Source organism: Canis aureus, chromosome 5 (genome assembly GCF_053574225.1).
Source record: "Canis aureus isolate CA01 chromosome 5, VMU_Caureus_v.1.0, whole genome shotgun sequence".
Lineage (NCBI taxonomy): Eukaryota > Metazoa > Chordata > Mammalia > Carnivora > Canidae > Canis > Canis aureus.
Genome location: NC_135615.1, coordinates 9,863,023 through 9,886,836, shown reverse-complemented (window position 1 = coordinate 9,886,836; position 23,814 = coordinate 9,863,023). Strand labels below are relative to the sequence as shown.

The 23,814-nt window shown below is 40.6% G+C and overlaps 1 protein-coding gene and 1 non-coding gene across 2 annotated transcripts in view; both read right to left on the bottom strand.

Annotated features, from left to right (window-relative positions):
* Positions 1-23,814, bottom strand: part of PIP4K2A (phosphatidylinositol-5-phosphate 4-kinase type 2 alpha) — a 178,405-nt gene that overhangs the window by 86,547 nt on the left and 68,044 nt on the right. The window lies entirely within an intron of this gene.
* Positions 15,261-15,333, bottom strand: TRNAK-CUU (transfer RNA lysine (anticodon CUU)). The gene has a single exon. It is a non-coding gene; the product is annotated as a tRNA-Lys (tRNA).

Genomic DNA, 23,814 nt, shown 5'->3' with positions numbered 1-23,814 from the left:
AAAAGACTAGGCATTGCATACCCCGTGGTTTATTCCTACCAAGGCAAAAATGGCCAAATGTGCACGAAAACCAATATGGCACCAAATTCAAATGCACTCCTTTGTTGGCAAACGTTGTTAGCAGGTATCTAGAAGATCCTGGGCAATATGTGAAGGGTTGAGGATTAGAACAAATTGCACAGCTTGAAAAGTTTGCCACATAGTTGCATGGAAGTGAAGATGACTCTTACCACATTTCTGCTTCTGGTGTCAGCTAAATTACTCCATATATTCAAAGACACACTGGGATCCCTGGGTGGCGCAGCGGTTTAGCGCCTGCCTTTGGCCCAGGGCGCGATCCTGGAGACCCGAGATCGAATCCCACGTCAGGCTCTGGGTGCATGGAGCCTGCTTCTCCCTCTGCCTGTGTCTCTGCCTCTCTCTCTCTCTCTGTGACTATCATAAAAAAAAAAAAAAACAAAAAAAAAACAAAGACACACACTACTGTGTGTGGTTGTGAGGGAAGCAAAACCCAAGTACTAATTTAAGAAGTGAGATGAGTCATATGCTTTTCCTTTACAACAAGACAAATGTTCCAAATTCGTGGGCCCTTGCAGGGGTCAGGAGTGCCTGTCAGTGGTGTGCTACCTAGCAGCAAAGAAATAAACACACTTTAAGCATCTTTTCAAAGTAAAGGTGAGACTCAACATCCAGGGGAAAAATAACTGCTTTTCAAGAGAAACTAATGCTTTGAAAAGAGAAGATTCTAAAAACAGATGTTTGGAAATGTTTCCACGGTTTTGTGATCTTGTTGCCAAAAACAATGTAACTGTGTCACCTATGAAAACTCTTGTATCAGCACACTCAAAAACTTGGAAAGAGAATATTCTAGCCTATCAGAGATCCTGCCAAAGAGTTTCACGCTCCTTTGTTAAAAATTTAAAGCATAATACCTCTCGATAAGTTTTGAAGTGTTCAGGAAAAATGAAATTTAACATCTGAAAGTCAACTAAACTTTGCCAACCAACACTGGTAGGTTGGGTTGAGGCAAGGGGTGTGGGGAATTAGTAGAAATGAAATGGCCAGTGATATGCATCTTCTGTTAGTATTTACATATCTTTGTGTGTATATTTTTCAGCAAGAGCCATTAAAATCAAGAATCAAAATATATAGAACAAACCTTAGAGGTAGGCTTAAAAGGAATCAGTGTTAAAACAGCATTTCCAAAATACACAAATTAATTACATTGCTCACTCAAAAAGCAGTCATTTTTAATGAGGGCAAAAGATTTGTTTACAGTGTTAAAATTATTTGAAATATTTTAAAATATTTAATCTTACCTTTTTTTTGGTTGTAAAATGTATGCAAGCTTACCATTTGCATATGAATATAATGTATAAATAAATGCACATGGCTTTATGCTTAGATTTCATACACATGATGTGTGATCAAAAATATCTGGAGGTTACTGTTCCATGGGAGATTTTTCAAAATACGCCAATCTTTACCCATCTATAAGCCTTGTGGTGGGAAATAGGGTATTTGGCTGTGTGTTTTGGAGAATAAAAAGTTCCCAGGTATTTTTGACCCCATCCTCTCCTCTGCTCTCCCTCAGGGAGCCAGCGGGCCCTACCATGCTCAGAGCATTTAGTAGAAATTACTGAGAAAGAAACGCAATCCTGTTACAGTCTCGCTGGCCAGAGACAGGCATGCTACACAGCATTCACACTTAACCATAGCAACATCACATTTTAAAAAACTGTCAAAAAGCACTTTCACATCTACCTGATTTTTCCTTCATAACAATGAGTCACATTTACCTGGTTTTTCCTTCATAACAATGAGGCAGAATTATTCTCACTGCACAAATGAGATATAAAGTTTAAGGACTCAACAGAGAGGGTTAATGGCTTCCTTTTTAGCTCATCATTAGAAAAGGTAAAATTAGACTCCTTTCTGCTAAGCCTGATGCTTGTGCCAACCTCCCACTCACTGGACCCTGAACCCGAGAGTCCTGAAGGGGGTGCCCCATGGGAAGAGATAGCAGAGCCATGGTCCAGTATCTCATGAGAAAACAGGGCTCCTTCCAGGGGCTTGTAAGAGGATGCTTCTGGTAATCACAGGGAGGCGGTAGTATGTGAGAAGTTTGTAAAACTTGGGGAGTTTGGGACATAAATTTGTATCAAATGATTGTATGAGATTAACCACGTTTCGTATCTAAATCTCAATCTTCTCAGTTCATTTCTCCTCCCCACCACTTTGAAAATACATTCTGTTCCAAAACTTTAGAATACATTACCTCTAAGCTCAAAGCTTTTGTATCCGATAGGCTGAATTAGTCATGTTTTCCTGGTGAGTTACATTCCTTAGCCTAAAAGACTATTTCCAGCGTGTATAAATGTATTTCTCTAAAAAATGAAAGCCAACAAGCAACTCAAGTTTTGTCTAAAAAAGAAATAATTGTTTAGCAAACAATAGTCTAAAGCTATTTTATTCAGAACAAGAGGATATTTTTTTCGAATACATACCAGACCACATTTCTTACATAATTTTCTTTTGTCAGTGAAAATGTTTCTGAAAATTGAGGATAAGCTCAACGTAGGCTTCAGTTTCGGGTTTCTAGCATCGCCTTACGCTTCCATCAGCCTGTACTGCAGAAAGTCACTTGTTCCATACAGACACAAATTGACTTTACATTTTGATATAAAGCACAGGGTTGTGGTTTTAAAAAAAGTATCATTAGTTCAGTTAATTTTGTTTTCATGGCTGAAAATAGAATATTTTTAACCCTTTACTTAGATTCATATATACTCACAAATCAATGTACTGAAATGTTTTACAAATAATAAAAATAACAAGCATTGTTTTTACCTGGTCAAAAAACCCATCACCTTTTCATAATTTATTAATTATCCAAAACACACCATTCATATTATTATGTATCTCCTATCCACAAATACTCCTATTTCACAAACTGTCAGAAGAACAAAAAAGCTGCTGTTTGTTTTCATTATTTTAGGAAAAAGAGCACTTGCCATCACATGAGTTTTGCATAAATAATTCTATTCTCTCCTTTCCCCACCTCCTCCCACTACATTTTATGTATTCTACTGACTATAAAAATAGATAAGCAAAAAATACCCCAGAGAATTAGATGACAGAGAATCTTAATTCCTAATTAGATCAACTGACATTAATTTCTCATTCTCCATATGCTATGAACATGAATTAAGGATGCAACACACCAGATTGAATCCAGGCAGTTCTTACTGGATTTTAAACCTGGAAGCTTCTAAAAGGTAGGACAGGGGACTGACAGTAGCCTTAGCTGTTATAAAAGATCACATTTTTTTTCTTTTGCCACTATATTTCAATAACCTTTTTTTTCTGAATCATTTGAGGCCAATAGTTTTTTTTTTCCAAGATTTTATTTATTTATTCATGAGAGACACACAGAGAGAGAGAGAGAGAGAGAGAGAGAGAGAGAGAGGCAGAGACACAGGCAGAGGGAGAAGCAGGCTCCATGCAGGACTCGATCCCAGGTCTTCAGGATCAGGCCCTGGGCTGAAGGCAGTGCAAAACCGCTGAGCCACCGGGCTGCCCACTAACAGTTTTCATCAAGAAAGAGCAACTGCAGGTGGGCATTTAAACTATTCACTGCACAACATTACAATATGAATATGTTCCCAGGAACAACATAGGGCTGGTTGTTGTCCTATGGTCTCTAAGTGGTCTCTCCCAGGTAAGGTAGGAAGAACTGCAATGCAGATCTTAGTATGAGGATGCAGATCTTATATACTATATTTTTTTCTTGAGTATTTTCTCAGGAATGTCTTTTTTTTACATTGACTCCAGGAGTCAACTTTTGCATTCAGATGTATTTTCCTTTTTAAGCTTAAAAGCTAAAGTTTCAGAGACCACAGCATGGTTGCCTTTTAAATACACGATTTAAACACAATTTAAAGTTTACCAATCAACTTGCAGTGAGAAGGTACACTTAAGAGAGAGAAACGTGATTTAAAGAATTCCAAATTCATGTTTTGTCAATTCTGGATAAGTTCATTTGCGGTCATTTATTTTTCTTCCCCTAACCCTAAATAGTCAAGGTAAAATCAAGGGAATGCTGTATGAAATGCCATGGGAATCATCCTTTTTTTTTTTTTTTTTCCAATCTTAGCAGAGGAAAATAAAAATTTGCTTATTTCTTTGAGAATTATAGTTTTTTTCCCCTCATGATCTTTTCCCCCCTTTTGTCATAGGTTACCACATGTACCTCAGGGAAGGCCAAAGGACTTGAATTGACCTCTGTCCCTGTGGAGCCGGAAAGCCTCTTTGGCCCTGGTCACGGCATCACTGCCTAATTGAAATGTTCAGTAATGACAAGCAAGAAGCAATTATATTTTTGAAAGTGAAGAATGAGAGCTTTATGGATGCTCACTGGTACCAATTTAGGATAAAAACAAAACAAAAACAATTACAATTTTGTCTGGTAGAACATAAATAGGAAGGCAACCCAAAGCTATTGCATTGCCTGTTCCTGTTCATCAAGGATGTGAAATTTAAGAAATATGGGAAACAGACTTGTATTTGTTAGGCTAAAATCTAATGTTAAGAAAAATAAGGAAAGCCACTGAAAATCCTGCTGTGATACATGACAAATTATGCTTTTCATAGATGCTATCTACTCCTGCTACAAGAGCTCTGCCCATGTGCAAGGCCTTTTATTGTTGAATTTAAGAATCCCCACATGATATTCAGTGATAGCAATTATTTGAGGACCTTATGGATTCCTTATCTAAAGACAATCTAAGGAAAATATGAGATCTAAGCATTTGCTGGATAAAAAACAGCAGGATAAAACAAAATGTCTTCTAATGAGAGAAAAGTTGGCCTATCGTCTTTTTTCCCTACTAGATTATAAGCACTTCAAGGGTGGGAACTAGATTTTATTTATTATTGTACATTCCTGTCCACCCCAGGGACCAATTATAAGAAACAGTTGTTAAACAAATTTTTAAACTAAATCCTTCCTTCACTTATAAAGTTTAAAGCAACTCTACAATTATATCTAGCAAAGACAAACCCTAATATTCATATTGATCTCTAAGAAAACCAAAAACCACAATACCAATGATAAATTCCTATTTACCAAATTACCAAAATGTAGACTGACAATATGCAAGATGACTTACTGAAAGATTATTTTATTGGCATAAAATAAATGAAATAAAATATTCCCCAAACACTAATTCTACCAGCTGAACAATTCTTGAGGAAGATGTTTGTTTTTGTACATTCACATAGCATTTTAAATTCATGAAAAAATGTCCATATCCATTATTTAAATTATCTTTATAATATATGAACCTCTGTTATCATCCAAAGCTCCTAAGTCACAGAAAAAGGTACCCTCAATGTTTTAAAGTATCACAATCTGCTAAGGAAACAGCAATTCTTCATTAAAAAACAAACAAAAAAAAAAAAACACAACCCAACAAACAACTTTCACTCCCATTCAACTTGATGGCAGCCAAACAAACAGAAAAGAACTTTATCAGAGACTCAGGTCAACAGCACTATGGATGTATTCAGTTTTAATACACGAGCATCTTTAAACTCACAGTCTCTAAATATACACTACTGCAAGCCTGAAAAATGAAGGAAAAATAGAAACCAGCTACTATAAGCATGCTTTACTGAATACTTTTTTTTTTAATTTATTTATTTTAGAAAGAGAGACTGTGTGCATGCACATGCATATGTGAGCAAAGGCGGGGGGGTGGGGAGGGGAGATTGAGAGAGAGAGAGACACCGAGAATCTCCAGTAGATTCTTTGCTGAGTGTGGAGCCTAACTCGGGGCTCGATCTCACTACCCTGAGATCATGACCTGAGCTGAAATCAAGAGTGGGATGCCTAACAGATTGAGCCACCAGGTGCCCTACTTTACTTAATACCTTACCTCCACGTGGTTAAATGTTTATCTACTTGCATTCTTTAAAAATGTGGGTGCATAAAGAGCTCCTCAGATCCATGACTACTTAAGATAAGAGCAGTAATATCTTAACTGGCACAGTCAGCTAGAAGGAGAAGACAATTTTTATTTCAAGGACAGCCACCTACTGAGTTAACTATAAATCAGGTTGTTCTTTAAAAAAAAAAAAAAAAAATTCTACATTGTATTTCAAAAAGCAAGAGTGGCTTTTTGATAATATATAAACAACATTGAAGATTAATTTTTTTAAAGATTTATTTATTCATGAAAGACAGAGAGAGAGAGAGAGAGGCAGAGACACAGGCAGAGGGAGAAGCAGGCTCCATGCAGGGAGCCTGACCCGGGACCCGATCCCGGGACTCCAGGATCACACCCTGGGCCAAAGGCAGACGCTCAACTGCTGAGCCACCCAGGTGTCCCTGAAGATTAATTTAAGATACAAAAATAACATACCCCAATGTGAAAATTTCACGTGGTTTACCATTTTTACTGAGGACAGAAGCCTAACCTCACCAAAGCTTTAGGAATTGTCATTTTCCCAATGTGCTGAATTGTTAACCCAGTCTCGTAGGTTCTCTTGCATTTTTTTTAACGCTCTAGAGGAAATATACTTCCTGTATAAAGTATTACTTCACAACAAAGACAACAAAGCCTGTAATTACTGATGTCAATAAATGCATTCAATTCTTCCTTCTTAAAAGACTTCTTTCAAAATAGGATTAAGAAAAAAAGATGGTGTGCACCTGGCTGGCTCAGCGGATAGAGCATGCAACTCTTCATCTCAGGGTCATGAGTTTGAGCCCCACATTGGGTGTAAAGATTAACTAAAAAACAAATTTTTTTAACTAAAAAAGAAGGAAAAAAAGATGGCTTACTTTCACTAGATGACAGAAAGAAGAAAAGATATTAGATATTGCTATGGTCTCAATGTTTTGTGTCTCCCCAAAATTCCCATGCTGATCTCTTAACCCCCAAGAACGATGATATTAGATGGGGAGAGGTGCTTAAGCCTTTGGGGGGTGCTTAGATCATGAGGGTGGAGCCCTCATGAATAGAACCAGCACTTTATAAGAGACCCATAGAGATTCCTAGGCCCAAGTGAGGACACAGAAAGAAGGAGCCAGTTATGAACCAGGAAGAGGTCCCTCACCAAAATCTGACTATGGTCATGTCTTGATCTTGAACTTGCCAGCTCCTAGAAGTATGAGAAGTAAATTTCTGTTGTTTATAAGCTACCCAGTCAGTGGTATTTTTACACAGCAGCCTGTGTGAACTAAGAGAGATGTTCTCCCCCAAAGCCTGACTCTTTGGCTGACTGGACCCTCTCTATACATGATGCTCTCTCTGTACGTGGTAAGCAGGTTCCACCAAACTAAAAAAGCTTGCCCACTAGGATAGGTTTTCAACCACAGACCACAGCATGAATTGAGTATATAGGACAGACAGCTTTCTTGTTTGATACAAAGCTGTTAATGATATCACACTGTTTCCTGTACCCAATTTCTAATGTTGAGCTACACTGCCCCTAATTATCATGAAAGCAGTTTAATTAAGTGATTTATACTCTTTTCTCTAACCCTGTGATACAGAGCACTAAAATAGAGAATCCTGCCCATTTGTTTTGTTTTGTTTTTAAGATTTTATTTATTTGAGAGAGAGAGAGTGAGAGAGTGGAAGGCAGGGGGCAGAGGGAGAGGAGAAGCAGACTCCCCACTGAGCAGGGAGCCTGACATGGGGATCGATCCCAAGACCCTGAGATCATAACCTGAACCAAAGGCAGAAGCTTAAATGACTGAGCCACCCAAGCACTCCATGCCCATTTATTATACATTGTGATTTTAATCATTGTTTCAAACCAAAGCTACTTTGTAGATATTCAGAATATATTACTTGTAATTACTTAGATATTCAAATACAGAATTACTAAATGACTACTAAAATGTAACTGGGCAAAGATGGTCTTTATAACACAGGAAATGGAGAGGTGGGAGGGGAAACTGCTTCTCCTCCTAAATATGAGTCCACCTCGTCCACAGCTGCTAACATTTGTTTACTTTACAGAAATGATCTTAGTGCTCTGTTATTAGGTGTTAGGGACAATATGATTATCAGCAAAACATAAGAATGAGCCATAGAAGATAGTAAAAAACTTCTGTTCTTCAAGTTTTGGTTTCAGGAACTACAATACACCTAAAGTTCAGACAGGATGTGCAAATTTGAGGTCTGACTCACCATCTATAGTTATTGCAATGTCCTCACACACCTTCCTTTGTCGTCCCTCCCAATTCAGCCAGCAAACCCAGGTCAAGTTTGACACACCAATGCTGTTATTATTATTATTATTATTATTATGTTAAATACTGATGGATAGTATGATGGAAACAGATGAAAGATATTGGCAAGAGCTAAAGTGACAACTTCTCACCAATCAGAACAAAAGGAAAAATAGCAACTTTACAGGAGAGAAAGCTGATACACTGGTACCAGGAGGTCAAAATTACCACCATCATTGGTAATGGGAGAAATGGACATCGTGCATCTTCTGATATAATGCACTGAGGTGGGCACAGCATCAACAATGGTTGTGATGAAAAACGCATAATCTGAATCTGATCCTTAGGATACAAACCCTCATGAGGAGGCAGCCATTCTACAAAATAACTAGACAGATATTCTTCATCAAAAGCGTGGAGATCCAGAGAGACATATAAACATGGAGAAACTGGTCCAGATTAAAGGAGACTAAGGAGATAGATATGAAAACCAAACACAACATGGGATCCCACACCAAGAAGGAAACAAAACTGGGACAATCAGAAAGACGTGCATGATATCTACAGATTATCTAACAGTAATTGTATCAGTGTTAATTTTCTTTTTTTTTTTTTTTTTTTTTAGTGTTAATTTTCTGAACTTGGTAAGTATAGCGTTGGTTATGTAGGGTGTTAACATCTGTATGCCAGGTCTGAGAATCCTCTGTACTATTCTTTCTTTCTTTCTTTCTTTCTTTCTTTCTTTCTTTCTTTCTTTCTTTCTTTCTTTCTTTTTCTTTCTTCTTTCTTTCTCTCTCTCTCTTTCTTTCTTTCTTTTTTCTTTTAATTTATGAGAGAGAGAGAGAGAGAGAGAGAGGCAAAGACACAGGCAGAGGGAGAAGCAGGCTCCATGCAGGGAGCCTGACGTGGGACTCAATCCCAGGTCTCTAGGATCATGCCCTGGGCTGAAGGCGGCGCTAAACCACTGAGCCACCCAGGCTCCCCACTTTGTACTATTTTTAATGACATTTTTATATGTCTGGAATTATTTCAAAATGAAAAGTTAAAAAAATTAAATTGTGTTTTTAATACAACACATCTCTCCCTAATAATCTATATCCTGCTAACTTAACAACTTCGTTTTTCTTCAGTTTGCAGTTCTTAAGCCAAATAGGTATCTTATATGTATTAACTGGAATATTTCTCTCATGTCCCACTGGGATAAGTGGTGTCATCTTATCTGTTGTAGTCTGTGAGCAAGAAGAATGTGCCTCATGGGTAAGATGGGCACTTACATCCCTAGCTTCTGGTTCAGTGCCTGGCTCAGCACTGAATGTATGAATGAATCTCTAAATTTTATTTTTAAATAAAAATTATGGGGAAAATAAGCAAAGGGAATAGGACATGAAAAAGTCTTGACTCTGTTACATTTGATAATTCAAATGTATGAACAATTCCCAGATAAGAGGGGGAAAAAAAGCCTTACTTTTAGAAAATATTTGAATTTTATTTTTTGCTTTGCATTTGGTTTCTACTTGTACAGTACCTGTACATCCCCAGCACTCGTCATCTCTAAAAATTAGCAGCAGCACATCCTCAAGACTAACATTTATCTAGGGCTTACTATGTGTGAGGTACCTGCTAATTGCTTTACGGTCTTTCTTATGTAATCACCTTCATGACCCTATGAAATTCACAGGACTTCCCTCCCCTTTACAGAGAAGGAAACAGAGGCTAAACATGGCTAAGTGACATCTGACTGGGTCAAGGTCATAAAGACCTCTACGCAGGTCAGTCTGATTCTGTTCACCTGGTCAATGCGACTGCAGAACCTGGGCTCTCCTCAGCCATGACACTCAACTGCCTCTTGTCTTATAGACACATAAATAAATAAATAAGGATATAAATTTTGAAAAGAAAAGACAAAAAACCCCCACCTGTTCAATAACTTAAAGTAACCCCAGGAAAAGTGCCTAAGGGGAGATGGTAGCTAGGCTGAAGAAACTCAAAGCCTCTATGTAAAATACCTTATCCACTTTGTTTAGTGTATGCAACTTTCTGCCCTTTTTATTTATTTTTATTTTTGTTTAAAGATTTTATTTATTCATTTAACAGAGCGAGCGCGCGAGAGAGCGAGAGCACCAGCAGGGGGAGCAGGAGAGGGAGAAACAGGCTCCCCGCTGAGCAGGGAGCCCGACGTGGGGCTTGATCCCAAGACCCTGGGATCAGGGGATCAGGACCTGAGCCAAAGGCAGATACTTAACCTACAGAGCCACCTAGGTGCCCTGCCCTTTTTATTTTAACCGGTCACTCACAGCGAAAATTCCACATGAAAAACAAAAACAAAACCCAGCTCCATGTCCTCTGCTAGTAAATTGAGGGAGAAAAATAATGTGATTCCCCCCATCCAGCACAGGCTGGGGCTCCTGGGTGCTCCTGGGTGCCCCCGGGAGCCCGGAGCAAAGGATGCTGGGGGACGGGCCACGGCGGGGGTCGGGGCAGGGGAGCGGGGCTGAGATCCCGCAGGCGGACGGGGTCAGACACGGTGGGCGCCGACTCCTCAACTCGGCTGTCGTTCCTTGATGCCACACCCAAAGGCTGTTCATGATTTCATGCTCTGAAAGCACTTTATGAAGCTGGTAACCAGAGAAACAAGACCACAAATACTAAACACACGCGGTAGCTTTGTTTCCACACCCTCACCCCGGATGCGGGCGCCGGGTAACGGAGGCAAAGGAGGCGAGTCGGCGCGGAGGCACGGGCGGTGCTGAGGCTTTTCCAGGCAGCTCAGGGGGTCTCAGGGGCGCGGGCGCGGGCAGCATCAGGCCCTCGGGGAGCGCTCCTTCCCGTCCCCGTCAACAGCCCCCGGAGGGTGCTCCGGGGCAGACCCTTAGTAAACCTGCGCTGGCCTTCGTCGAAGACAAAGCGTGGCTGAAACCAAACGTGATCAGCTGGCGTAGAGGCACGGAGGGGCCGGCGACCAAAGCGAGAGGCTGCAGCGGCGCTCCTCAGCCAGACGCACAGCCATCCAGGGCCAAGGCACCCCCGAGCATCTGCGGCGTGTCTGTTCACAGACTCCAGCACAGACCAAAGAAAGAACAGTCGGGGCGGGGCGGGGCGGGGGGAGATGCAGACTCGACCAAAACAGGATTTTGTTCCAGAAGAGGCCTGGTGTGTTTCCCTTTGCTGCCATTAGCAAATCTAAGACAACTATACATCACACCTTCTGCTATGGGAAACTGTAATGTCTTTGGTGTATCACTCTCCTTTCCCGTAGTACTTGGTTACCGTTCACGTCCACTTCCTTAGTGGCTGCAGATTTGGGGAACACCTGGACGCTTGCTGGCAAGGCTGTTCAACGCTGTTAGAACTCTATACCTTTTTGTTTAGCTCTTTGAAGCAGTGGCATATTCTGCATACATTACTGGCTTGCTTGCTGCTTATGCTTAGATAGTATCTTTGAAAAGTCCAAATTTAGGAAACAAATTAAGAGGTGGTTATTCACATTATAAAATGTGATTGCTTTAAAGAAGGACTCACTGAAGTGTTCTTTTCCAAGGCCCAATTCTGCCTCTGTCTCTCAATTTAGCAGAGTGCAAAATGGTTCCGGAAGCGTGGATTTTTTTAATCTATGGAGAAAAACCATTTTGGAAGGAGCACACATAACTATAATAGAAAGCAAAACTCATCTCTAATTTCCCCTCAATACTTATCAGCCTGTACTAAGCTGAAGAATGTCTCCCTTTGTCAAGTTTCATTATTCTCTTTCAAAAGCAACCTCTCACCTCAGTGCTATGTGTCCCCCACACCCCCAATTCCACTTTGTGTCAAATCCAGGCTTTCCATAAGGAGATAATTACTGCTCTTTAATTTATTTAGGGGGAGGGAGTTTTTTTTTTTTTTTTAAGATTTTATTTATTTATTTGACAGAGAGAGCAAGCACACATGCCCATGAGCAGGGGGGTGGGACAGAGGGAGAGGGAGAAGCAGGCTTCCAGTTGAAGGAGCCTGATGCAGGATTTGATTCCAGGCCCTCCGGATCACGACCTGAACCAAAGGCAGATGCTTAACTGACTGAGCAACCCAGGCACTTCTTTAATTGAGATTTTAACTTAATTTTTTAAAGACTTTATTTATTTATTCATGAGACACACACAGAGAGAGGCAGAGACACAGGCAGAGGGAGAAGCAGGTTTCCTGCAGGGAGCTCAATGTGGGACTCAATACGAGGCCCCTGGGATCATGACCTGAGCCAAAGGCAGATGCTCAACCACTAAACAACCCAGGTGCCTCTTTAATTGAGATTTTAAAGATGCAATCAATGTATCCATATTTTTAATAGAGATCTATGTAGTGAAGGGAGACTAAGACAAGGTGGGTTCAAAACCAAGTGACAGAAACAGACATTAAGTGCAGAGTCCCAGCAGTTTGGGAGGAGGGAGGGATGAATAAATAAGTAGAGCAGAAAGGATTTTTTAGGGCAGTGAGAAGACTGTCTGATACTTTAACGGTGGATACGGGGCATTTCATTTGTCAAAGCCCATAAAAGGTACAACATGGAGTGAACCCTGATGTAAACTACAGACTCTGGTTGGTAATGAGGTGTCAATGCTGGTTCATACTGTAACAAATGTACCACCCAGTACAGGATGTTGATGGTGGAGGAGGCTAGGAGGGTGGGCAGGTGGGAACTCTCTATATTTTTCCCTCAGTTTTGTTCTGAACCTAAAACTCCTCTAAAATATAGTCTATTAATTAAAAAAAAGAAAAAAAGGCACTGGTAACATGACATGCTTTGTGATAACCGAGAAGGGAGACACTACTATCTATTGAGTTTCTCTGAGGAGATCTGGGAGCCAGAACTCAGAGCGGGGGGTGGGGGGGTGGGGAGCACTTGAGTTTGCATCAGAGAACGTATCACTAACACAGGAGAAGACAGTGAAAGTCTCCTGGGGATCAATCTGACAGGACTTTAAGTGGCAGGCTAGAAGGCTGGTTTCTGTTCTGTGGGCAGAAAGGAGTCATGGAAGGTTCTGAGCCAGGTGGTTATAAGATGAAGGCCAAGGAAGGAATTAGTTCCTCCTGTGAGGAATGGAATCTCCAGCAAGAATGAAGCCCAGAGGTCAGGCATCGCCATGTGGGCCTGAGGCAGGAGCTGGGGTGCAGGATGTGGTAGTTGGGACACAGGAGGCAAGGAGAAAGGGAGGGCCTGATATGTTTAAGAGGTCTGGAGCGTTTGAGATGAGAACAGTGAAGCCATTACCAGAAATAGGAAATACAGAAGGAAAGGTAAATTTAGGGTATGTAGAAGATGAATTATTTTGGGTGTGCAGATCATTCATGAGGAGATGTCTAATATGCACTTATCAACATGGTTCTGAGGCCAAAAATATTGAGAAGTAACCTGTTAAGAGATATCAATTAAAGATTTAGGAAAAGTTGCAGCTCTAGGAATGGATACTGTTGCAAGGAGATTTGTTCCAAATGAAAACACAAAATGGCCAGGATCTTAGGAAGAGGACTCAGCAAGAGTCTGAACAGGAATATTTATTTTTATTTATTCATTTTTAAAAATATTTTATTTTTAAGTAATCTCTACACTCAACCTGGGGCTCAACCCCACAACCTGAGACCAAGAGTCACAAGTTCCACTGACTGAGCCAACCAGGTGCCCCATGAATATGAATATTTCAAGACAGGAGCAGTGGAAGGGAATAGGCAATGTTTAGGTTCAGAATGGAAGCATCTATCAATCCATCTACCCACCCACAGAGGACTAAAACTGCTTTCATGACTTGAAACCTGTGTTGGCTTCAGAATTGAAGAGCAGAAAGGACCCAAAGATGGCCAAAAGATGGGGAAATTAAAACCAAGTAAGTGACTCATTCCTAAAGCACCACACACTGTTTTTAGTGTCAAAACTAGAATCCTGAGCTGCCACCACTCAGCCCGATATGCTCTGGGCTCTACAAACCAGCCCAGTCACAACCACACACTCTCATAATTTAGGCTTTATGGCCTCAAGAAAGCCAGCATTTCTCAGGCCCCAGGACACATGGGGCACACAGTCTTTCCTTGATTGTGCAGTCAGGCTTAACGGCTGGATGGAATCATCCCAGCGGTGCTCCAAGAAGCAACATGGAAGTAAAATGCAAGTGGCATGAGGTGCACTTAGCTGAGAGGTCACAACAGCCACACTGCTGAGGCCAGGACTCAGGCCATCACTACCAAAGCAACTGCAGGAACCGAGAGCATGTCACCCCAACCCCCCCCCCCCCCCAATCATTTTTATTCAACATTTAGCCTCAGTGTGCATCAAGTTCCAGGATGTACAGTGCTCATTTACTAAAACAGTCTTATAAAAATACTTTGAAACCGACATTTCTGATTCACAGAATGAGGCAAATGGATAATTTGAAAAGAGGTGTGAAGACAGTCCTGTAATCGATCTATAAATGAACACTAGCTCTGGAAAATTTGACATTTGGAGACCTTATGCCCTATAATTTCGCTGGCTTATTCTCTCGTGACCTCTTTCTGAGCAGTTCCTTTGACCAAGGCCTATAGTGGAATGTATACTAATGATCCCCCCTGGGGCTCCCAGAAGGGTCCATTCTGGGACCCTCCTGCATTTTGAAGCAGGTTTCACCTTCCTGGTTGACTTAACTTGCTAAGAATAAATTAATATAATTAAAATAAAAAGCATTATGTTTTGACTTAAAACACCCCTATATGATATAAAATTAGGGTTGGGACTTTAAAAGCACATCATATTAAATGACCTCCACTTGTCTCTACCATGCCTGCCCTTTTTCTGTAATCTCTTCTTCATACCTTTCCATTAAAATTCCACATATGTAAGACCATGTTCTTTGGTTAATTTGACTTAAACTTATAACCCCTCTCAAAAACTCCTCTCCTTCCCTCTCCACGGAAAAAAGGTTTTCCTGATGTTCTGCCTTCAATTATCCTTAAAATATGCCTTATTAAAGTATTATATTATTTTTTCAAAGATTTTATTTTTAAGCAATCTCTATGTCCAACGTGGGGCTTGAACTCACAACCCTGCGATCAAGAGTCACACGCTCTACCAACTGAGCCAGCCAGGTACCCCCAAAGTATTCCATACTTAAGTATAAAACCAGAAGGAAGGGGCAGGGACTGTCCAACACAACTGCTCATGCTCTTCCTTCGAGGCCTTGTCTTCTTTTCTGCTTTCTCTTCATTCCATCTAAACATTTTCCAAAATATGTAGAAATTGTCTATTACTATTCTCCCAGTGACCAAGGATCATTTATTAAAGAGAAGGGGGGAAAAAATCTTTCTCCTTTAAGTTCAATCACAAGAAATTCTCTGACATATACTTTTTTGGCTTTTGTTTTAGAATTCTATAGGATCTTGAAGTTCAATACAGGAGAAGGTCTAAAACTCATGGTGCCTTGGAATATTTATTACTGTGTTTCCAGAAGATTAGAAGTGATAGACCCAAGTAAGACTCTTGTAACCATCCACATCTTAATGTCTTCACAGATCTCCAGTATTTATTTAAAAATAAGTTAAAGCTGGGACGACTGGGTGGCTCAGTGGGTTGAGTGTCTCACTCTTGATTTCAGCTTAGGTCATGATCTCAGGGTTGTGAGATTAAGCCCTGCATGGGGCTCTGTACTCAGCATGAAGTCTGCTTGAGATGCTTTCTCTCTCTCCCGATTCCACTGCCCCTCTCCCCTGCTCATGCACGCTGGCTCATGAATGAATGAATGAATGAATGAATGAATACTGCAACTAACGGGGTAATTAAGCTGGAAGTTATATTCTCAAGGCCAAAGCCAGAATTACTAGCTCATACCATCAACTGATGGCAGCAAAACCAATTTTTTTTTAAAGATTTTATTTATTTATTCATGAGAGACATGGAGAGAGAGAGGCAGAGACACAGGCAGAGGGAGAAGCAGGCTCCCCTCAGGGAGCCCAATGTGAGACTCAATCCCAGAACCCTGGGATCACGCCCTGAGCCGAAAGCAGAACTTACCTGCTGAGCCACCCAGGCATCCCCAGCAAAACCAAATTGATTTGATTATACTGATAGGAAAAAATAATTTCTCATGGTCCAACCTGTGGTCATGAGAGGGGAGAATATGTAATACAGGGCACTCATGAAATCAAAGACTTCAGAGAAAAAATGTAAAGCATATAATTTAGTCAATAAAAGGTAATCCACCGAGGACAAGAAGCACTATCTGAAGCACATTTAGGTAATTGTCGATTTTTAAAAAGCAAGCAAACCAAAAAGTGCTCAAAGAAACCACAGCTCAGCTTCCCAAGAATAGCCTCTCTGGCTCTTGTTTATTTTATACTTAAGATAAATCAAAGGAAGTTTATTTTATTTTATTTTTTTTTTTCAAAGGAAGTTTAAAAGGAATTAACATTTTAATTAATTGAGAGATACAAAATAAATGCATTTCTCTTCATTTCTCCATGCAAGAGTCAGAATTAAAAGCTTCCCGAAAAAAAACAACAAAAATAAGGTATGTATATCCCCAACTTTTTTTTTCAGGTCAAATTGATTTGGAAATAAGCAGCAGAAAAAAAGTGGATAATACATCCAAGAATATAAATGGGCAGAAACACAGAGTGTGCACCATCACAGAACACCCAACCCTAAAATTTCTTTAAAATTGAGAGTACAATTTTTCACAACACCAATTTTCCTAATTGAGACTCCTGGACAGACTGCTCTAGCTAATAAAAAGAAGCCATACCTTGATATTGAATATCTTTTCAGTGATCTCTTCCCTTCAATCAGCATGAAAGGATTTTTATGAACACCAGTGAAACTAAAAAGTCGTATTTAATTCATAGAAGCAGAAAAGATTAGTCATGTAATATCTTCATCTGCACAAATTCACAGTCCCTTCTTCAGAACACGCAGAACACGTGAAGGAAATCACTACGCTGAATTTCATCCAATTTCCAGCTGTATTTCAATTTTCGAACTTAATTAAAACTGGCAGTTTCACCAAGAAGATTCAAATTTCAATCAAATGGGTGTGTTGTCTTTTTTTTTTTTTTTAAGAAAAAGCAAAAGAAAAATCAGGATGTCCCAAGCAAAGGATTAACAGAGCTTTGATTAGAATTGAAAGCCATGAGTTAAACAGGTGTTTTGAATTACCACTTTTATTAAAACACAATCCTTTACATGAAACTCACTGGATTTTATATTAGTTCTAGAATATTGAAAGAAAGTGTTTGTTTGGCTTAAGACAATAGGGACTCAGAAATTATGGAATGATGATGACAGTATTGCTTCGGGGAAATTCACTCTTCAGTATCTCCCTTGGTAGCACCAGGTATTTTAGAAGCAAAAGAAATCTTGTCAACAAGCAAGTGCTCTTTCTACACACACAGGAGCACTCCCAGTGATGGGGTGGGGCAAGGGGAAATGAGAGATAAGATCCATCTTGTAGAAGTGTCAGCTTGTTTACCAACACGAAGTCTTTTTCATGGGAATGACATGACAGCGTTTAAGGAGCTGCAGAATCTGCTCGAAGGAGAGCCACTGTGGCAGGAAGGCAGGCTAGCAGAGACCCACAGTCCCACAAAGGACCCAGAAGCGGATTATGCTGTCATTGTGTATATAATAAGGCAATGCTCCCAGTGACCTGGGCGCCCCCTCAGGGATTTGCCAGCCCTCTTCATGGGGTTTTGCTGAAAAAGACAATTATGGGCACATCCTAATATTCAGGCTTCTTGGTAGATCCAATTTATTTACCTTCTTCTCATCCTGTGGGATAATGGAATCTAGACTCCAGTGATTGACACTACATTGCTTAAACATGGCTCAGTTTTGTATACCCTAATGCAAAGTGGAAATACAGTGCAGCTGAAATAGAGAAGCAGTTGTAGTTGGATGAAAGAGAACAATATCAAATGTTCTATATAAACATATAGTAAGGATGTCTAATGAGATCCAAGGGAAAATTATCAAGCAAAAAAGCAATACACAGTTCCAACTAGAAAGAAGATTTGAGAGGGGAAAAAAATATATAGATCTATATAATTTTATTCATATTTCATTTTGAAAACATCCTAATGACCATTTTATATGATCAAAGTCTTATCAAACAAAGGAATGCAATATATGTTGAGAGCAGCAGTGTTTTTAAAGTTTATCATCATTAATCTTATTGTAAATTTATGATATGCTCTGACAAATGATGCTGCAGACAGCAGTTTTAAACTTGAGGAGTACTCTGTAGGCCACTAATCTAGACTCCTCGTTCTTTTCAAATAAGAAACTGAGGCCCAAGGGCATTCATGGAAAAGGTGGGCGAGACTCCGGGGTTCTGACCACCCAGCCAGAGGTCACTGCTTTTACCCATAGCCCACGTGAAATGATCCTGAGCCTACAAAGGCTACTCTCTCATGACAAACACAGCTGGTCTCAAAAAATGGATCCTCAGTTGATCACATTAAGGTGCTGACTTAGACATAAGAAGTGAATTTTTGTTCTCAAGTGATCTCCCATTTGCTCACTTAATACATAACCAATGCTCTCTTTTGAATGCCCAGCTCACCACCCACATCATCGCCCCCCCCCAATATCTGTTAGCGCAGGAATAAGGATTGTATATGCTGTGACCCCATTCCCTGGCCATCAGAGTTTCCTACTCCTCGCCATAACCGCCAGGTGCAGGAGTGACCACAGCTCCAGGCACAAGCAGGGTCTTCTTTCCAGGACTGGACTTGGGACCTTCATGCTGGGTCTCCACATGGCTCAATGGCAGGATATAAAGAAGTGAGGGTTTGGCCGGGAGGAGGGAGAGGTGCTGACAGAAGCACAGATGAGAAACAGAGAGGTCCAAAAAAAAGAAAGAAAAAAAAGAAACAGAGAGGTCCTGGCAGCATCTGTAGCCCTGGCCCTACCATGCTGCAGGCTTTGGCCCTCAGAACACACCTTAGTATCTTGAACACAAAGAATCTCTTTTTGCTCACCTGGAAGTAGGTATAAAAATAACATAATTAACCCAAGTAAAACACTTTTTTTTTTTAAAGATTTTATTTATTCATGAGAGAGACACACAGAGAGAGGTAGAGACACAGGCAAAGGGAGAAGCAGGCTCCATGGAGGGAGCCCGACATGGGACTCGATCCCAGGTCTCCAGGATCACACCCTGGGCTGAAGGCGGCGCTAAACCACTGAGCCACCTGGGATGCCCAAGTGAAACACTTTTAATTTCATGATCAGCTTCCCTGGGAAAACCAATAATCCTGACAGTGCACAACACATCAACAAATAGAACTACCTCTGACGGCCAGTTTTCTGGTAGATACTAGAAACAACTTCTCTGTTTTCTGCAGGCTGGGCTCTTTGGTCAAGAAGGTCCCAACTCTGGGGATGATGTACTTGTTCCCATGTAGCTGGAGAAAGAGCCAAGAGGAGAGGGAAGAATAAAATTTTCTTGGACTTTTGACTATATTCTTACTTTAAAAATAGTTCAGGGGCACTTGGGTGGCTCAGTTGGTTAAGTATCTGCCTTGGGCTCAGGTCGTGATCCCAAGGTCCTGGGATGGAGCCCCGCATTGGGCTCCCCACTCGGCAAGGAGCCTGCTTCTCGCTCTCCCCCTGGCTCAAGTTCTCTCTCTCACACTCTCTCTCTTTCTCAAATAAATAAATAAAATCTTAATAAAAATAGTTCGGATTGCCTGACATTGAGTTTTCATTCTTCCGTCTCATGCAAAGAACTCAAATCAGAGCTGACAACTCACATTCTGCTTGAATTTTGCTTCTAGGTATCTTGTACTCATCTCATAGATGGGGGGTTTAAGTAGACACACTTTTCTTACAAATGGTCATGAGCGGGATCCCTGGGTGGCGCAGCGGTTTGGCGCCTGCCTTTGGCCCAGGGCGCGATCCTGGAGACCCGGGATCGAATCCCACATCGGGCTCCCGGTGCGTGGAGCCTGCTTCTCCCTCTGCCTGTGTCTCTGCCTCTCTCTCTCTCTCTCTGTGACTATCATGAATAAATAAATAAAATCTTAAAAAAAAAAAAAAAAAAACAAATGGTCATGAGCTCTGAGACAGGAAGCAGATCTGTTTGGATGGCAAAAAATCTAGACCACCCTTACTTCTGCTGAGAGTCATTGTTTGGAATGCCATTTGTTTATCAGAGAGTAAAAGCTACACGATACACACTGAGTTTCTAACTTATGAGGGCACTTTTTCATCTCTTTTTGAACCTAAGCAGGAGTTGGGAGCCACGGTGGGCATCCTAGAATCTCCAGGGAGGATATGCTCTCTTTATTCCCATCTGCAGATGCGAGTTAGGACTGATCCAAAATGTTAAACACACTACATCAAGAAAGTTGAAGATTATCTAGTTAGATCATTCCTGAAGTCGACTGATACATTCTTTTCTTTAATTACTGCCTTCTATGTACCTAGAGTGAGAAGAGCTGTGACTCTTCTTACAGAAAAAGATCAGCAGGAAAAAAAAAAAAAAAGGAAAGAAAGAAAGAAAAGAAAACAGGATGAAAGCTGACTAGGCTATCAACTCGGCTGACCCACAGATGTTTTCTCTCCCTAAAATAAATAATATTGTTTACTTACACTACAATGTTTTTTCAAACAAGGACTGAAACCCGCTTTCTGAAAGAGGCTTTAAGTGCTCCCTGCCAAAAGAAGAATAAGGAAAAATGAGACCTCATAACTCCTATTATCATTACTCTTGTCATTGTTTCCTGAGCTGTAAGAAACCTATGAAGAGGGTGTATGTTTGCCCACATGCCATTCAGTAGAATGCCATGGGGAAGGAAAATCAGCTTCTAAGTCTTTCCAGATAATTCAGTATCTAAATACCATGTGCGTGTGCATGTGTGCACATGTTCCTGCTTTGTCTTAAAGTAGATGTGTCATTTTGTGAAAGGGTTCTGGGAGGGAAGGAGAAGCAGAGACATGGATAAGAAAACGTAAAAGGCACTAGGATGCATGAGTTAAAGGTACACATGTGTTCCTGGGATTTGGTGGGAGCAGCACCCCATCTCAAAACCCATCCGAGACCCAACTGGTCTGGTACAATGAGAAAGATATCAACATACCAAAAAATGACAATAATCCCATGTGCCTTCGACCATGTGAAGGAAGGAAACAAGTGATTCCAGGAAACGAGTGATAGGGGAGCTGCCCCTGGGAGGTCGCAGAGGACTATATTGTAGAGACTTTGTGCACATTGGGTCCGCTGAGGAAGATGACAAATGAAGCCACAGTAAATGACCCAATGAAAATATGCTACTGACAACAAGTATATGCAGAGAGACCCCTTTGGGACTTCCTGCAGGAAAAACTCCAGCAAGTCCCAGAAAAATTTGGCCTTAGCCCTGGAAGCAGAGGGCTGAGAACAACAAAACAAAAACAATTTGGGAAAATAAGTAAGAATTGTGTTTCAAGAATATCATTTCGAAGATAAAAATAAAATATCGAGGAGAACATCTCCGCCATATCTTTACTCACTGTGAGCCATCCTTATCTAAAAACCCTCCTGAGTCCTATTGGATGTTGACCCATCCTGCAAGGCTGTTCAGACTGGATTTCTTCCCTCCTTGAGGCCCTCCTGGGTGACTCCAGCCCTGAGTGATCTTCCAGTCTTTGCACTTCTAGAGGACATTTAACAGACCACTCAGTGTGTTTATACATCTAGTTTTCTCTCTTTCTGCAAAGTTGTATCTTAAAATACACAAAGTAAGAAAAAAAAAGGTATTAAATTGAGTTATTATGTATAGGAAATATTCAGACAAAAAAACTAGTATTTGTTTAAAACGAGGGACAAATCTGCATAACATATTCTGTTAATACTCTGTTAGCCAGCATTCCCTGGCCCTAAGGTTATTACTGTATAAAGAAGAGGAAAAGTAATGTCAAGGAAATTTCTTCCAAGGAACAGCTTCTTTTCATTATTCCACTTATTCAAATTTTTATGAATGTCTTTGAAAATCTTTAACCACTTGTTCCAGACAATGTGCTTTCTGCCTCTTCTTAAGTATTTTCCCTCAGATTGAAAAACATTCATTAATATTGGACTCTCCCCTGTTATTTCTAACATCTCTGACTTTTATGGGGGGGGGGGTAGACCCTGAAACATTTATCTTTTTTTTTTTTTTTTTATGTAGCTTATCTCTAGGAAGAACAGAAAACTGATTAACCACAACCAAATATAAGAAAAAAATCCCCTTGCTCTTGTAGTCTCAAACAAGCACATTTTCTTTGTATGGTTCAAGGCAACAAATATAATTGAATGTCCCAAGCCTAACGAACAAGAAGTGGCTTTGCCAGACCACAATGTCTTTGGGGGATCAATTTGACCAATAAAGGCTGGAGTCTCTACTCATTCCTGAAATTAAAAAAGCACAGAGATGTTTGTGATCATCATAGCCCAGAGACATTTGCTTGGGAGCAGTAAGAACATTCTGGATACCAATACCTGGCTGTGAAGAATTAATCATCTAACTTCCCTCAAAATCTCATTGTTGCAAGTCTGGAGGCCCCTATAAAAACAAGCTCCTACTTTAGGCATTGCAATATATTTTCATTCACAGTTCTAATTGGAGTTTAGCTATATGTCACTCAAATTTTTCAGAATAAGAATTTCTCCAGAAATTCTTACAGATGTACAACTGGGCATGCATTTGTTTAATGGAGTCTCTGAAAGGCGTTGCCAAATTTTAAATGTTCCATTATGCATTTATTCACCAGCTATCAAGCAACTTATGAATAATTTAACATTTTCCCGTATTTCACTATCAGATGGGTCTATAATGTTTCTAAGTTTCTTCCTCCTTGGGCTATAATTGTTTTATTAAAAAAAAAAAGTTTCTTTATTCAGTTCACATTTTTAAAACATTAAGCTGGCTATCAAATGAATCCTCTTCCACGTGAAAAGGGCAGAGTGACAGGTCTCCCTGTTGAATGTAAGAGAACACCCTGAGCCAAAATACACACCCAACTGGCATTTCTTTTCTACGCAAGTGCCATGTTGCATCTGGTGCAGAGCAACATGCCTGGCCACAGTGTTACAAGGAAACATGCTCCTCGTCCTCCAGGAGTTGATAGCGTGGCTGGAAGGTGACGCTGCACACATGAGTAAGCAAGCAGTCTGAAAGCATGGGAATGGGACATAATGTAGGTGGGGGCTAACGCTTAAGCCTGAACACACTGACGTACCCACCTCTGGGGTGTGGACAGGTACCTGAGTGTTATACCAGGACCAGGGTCCACTACAGAACACAACAAATTAACTTGGTAGGAAGAACAAAACATGACCAACACAGACCCCTGGGTGACTGGCACAGGGCATGAAGGAAAGCTGGCCCTAGACAAAATGCTTACATAGACTGATTTCTTTGGGAAATTACCACCAGCCTTATTTCTTTTCACTTTCCTTAAAGGTACCACCATTCATGACACCCTCCTCTCCCATCTGGTCATAAAAGGTCCCCTGTCTCTTCTGCAGGGGAAGCACCCAGTCTATTTATCTGTTATCTGTTCCTTTTCATTCCCTACCCCCCTTTAGTCCATAAACTCTGTGGGGACAGACACT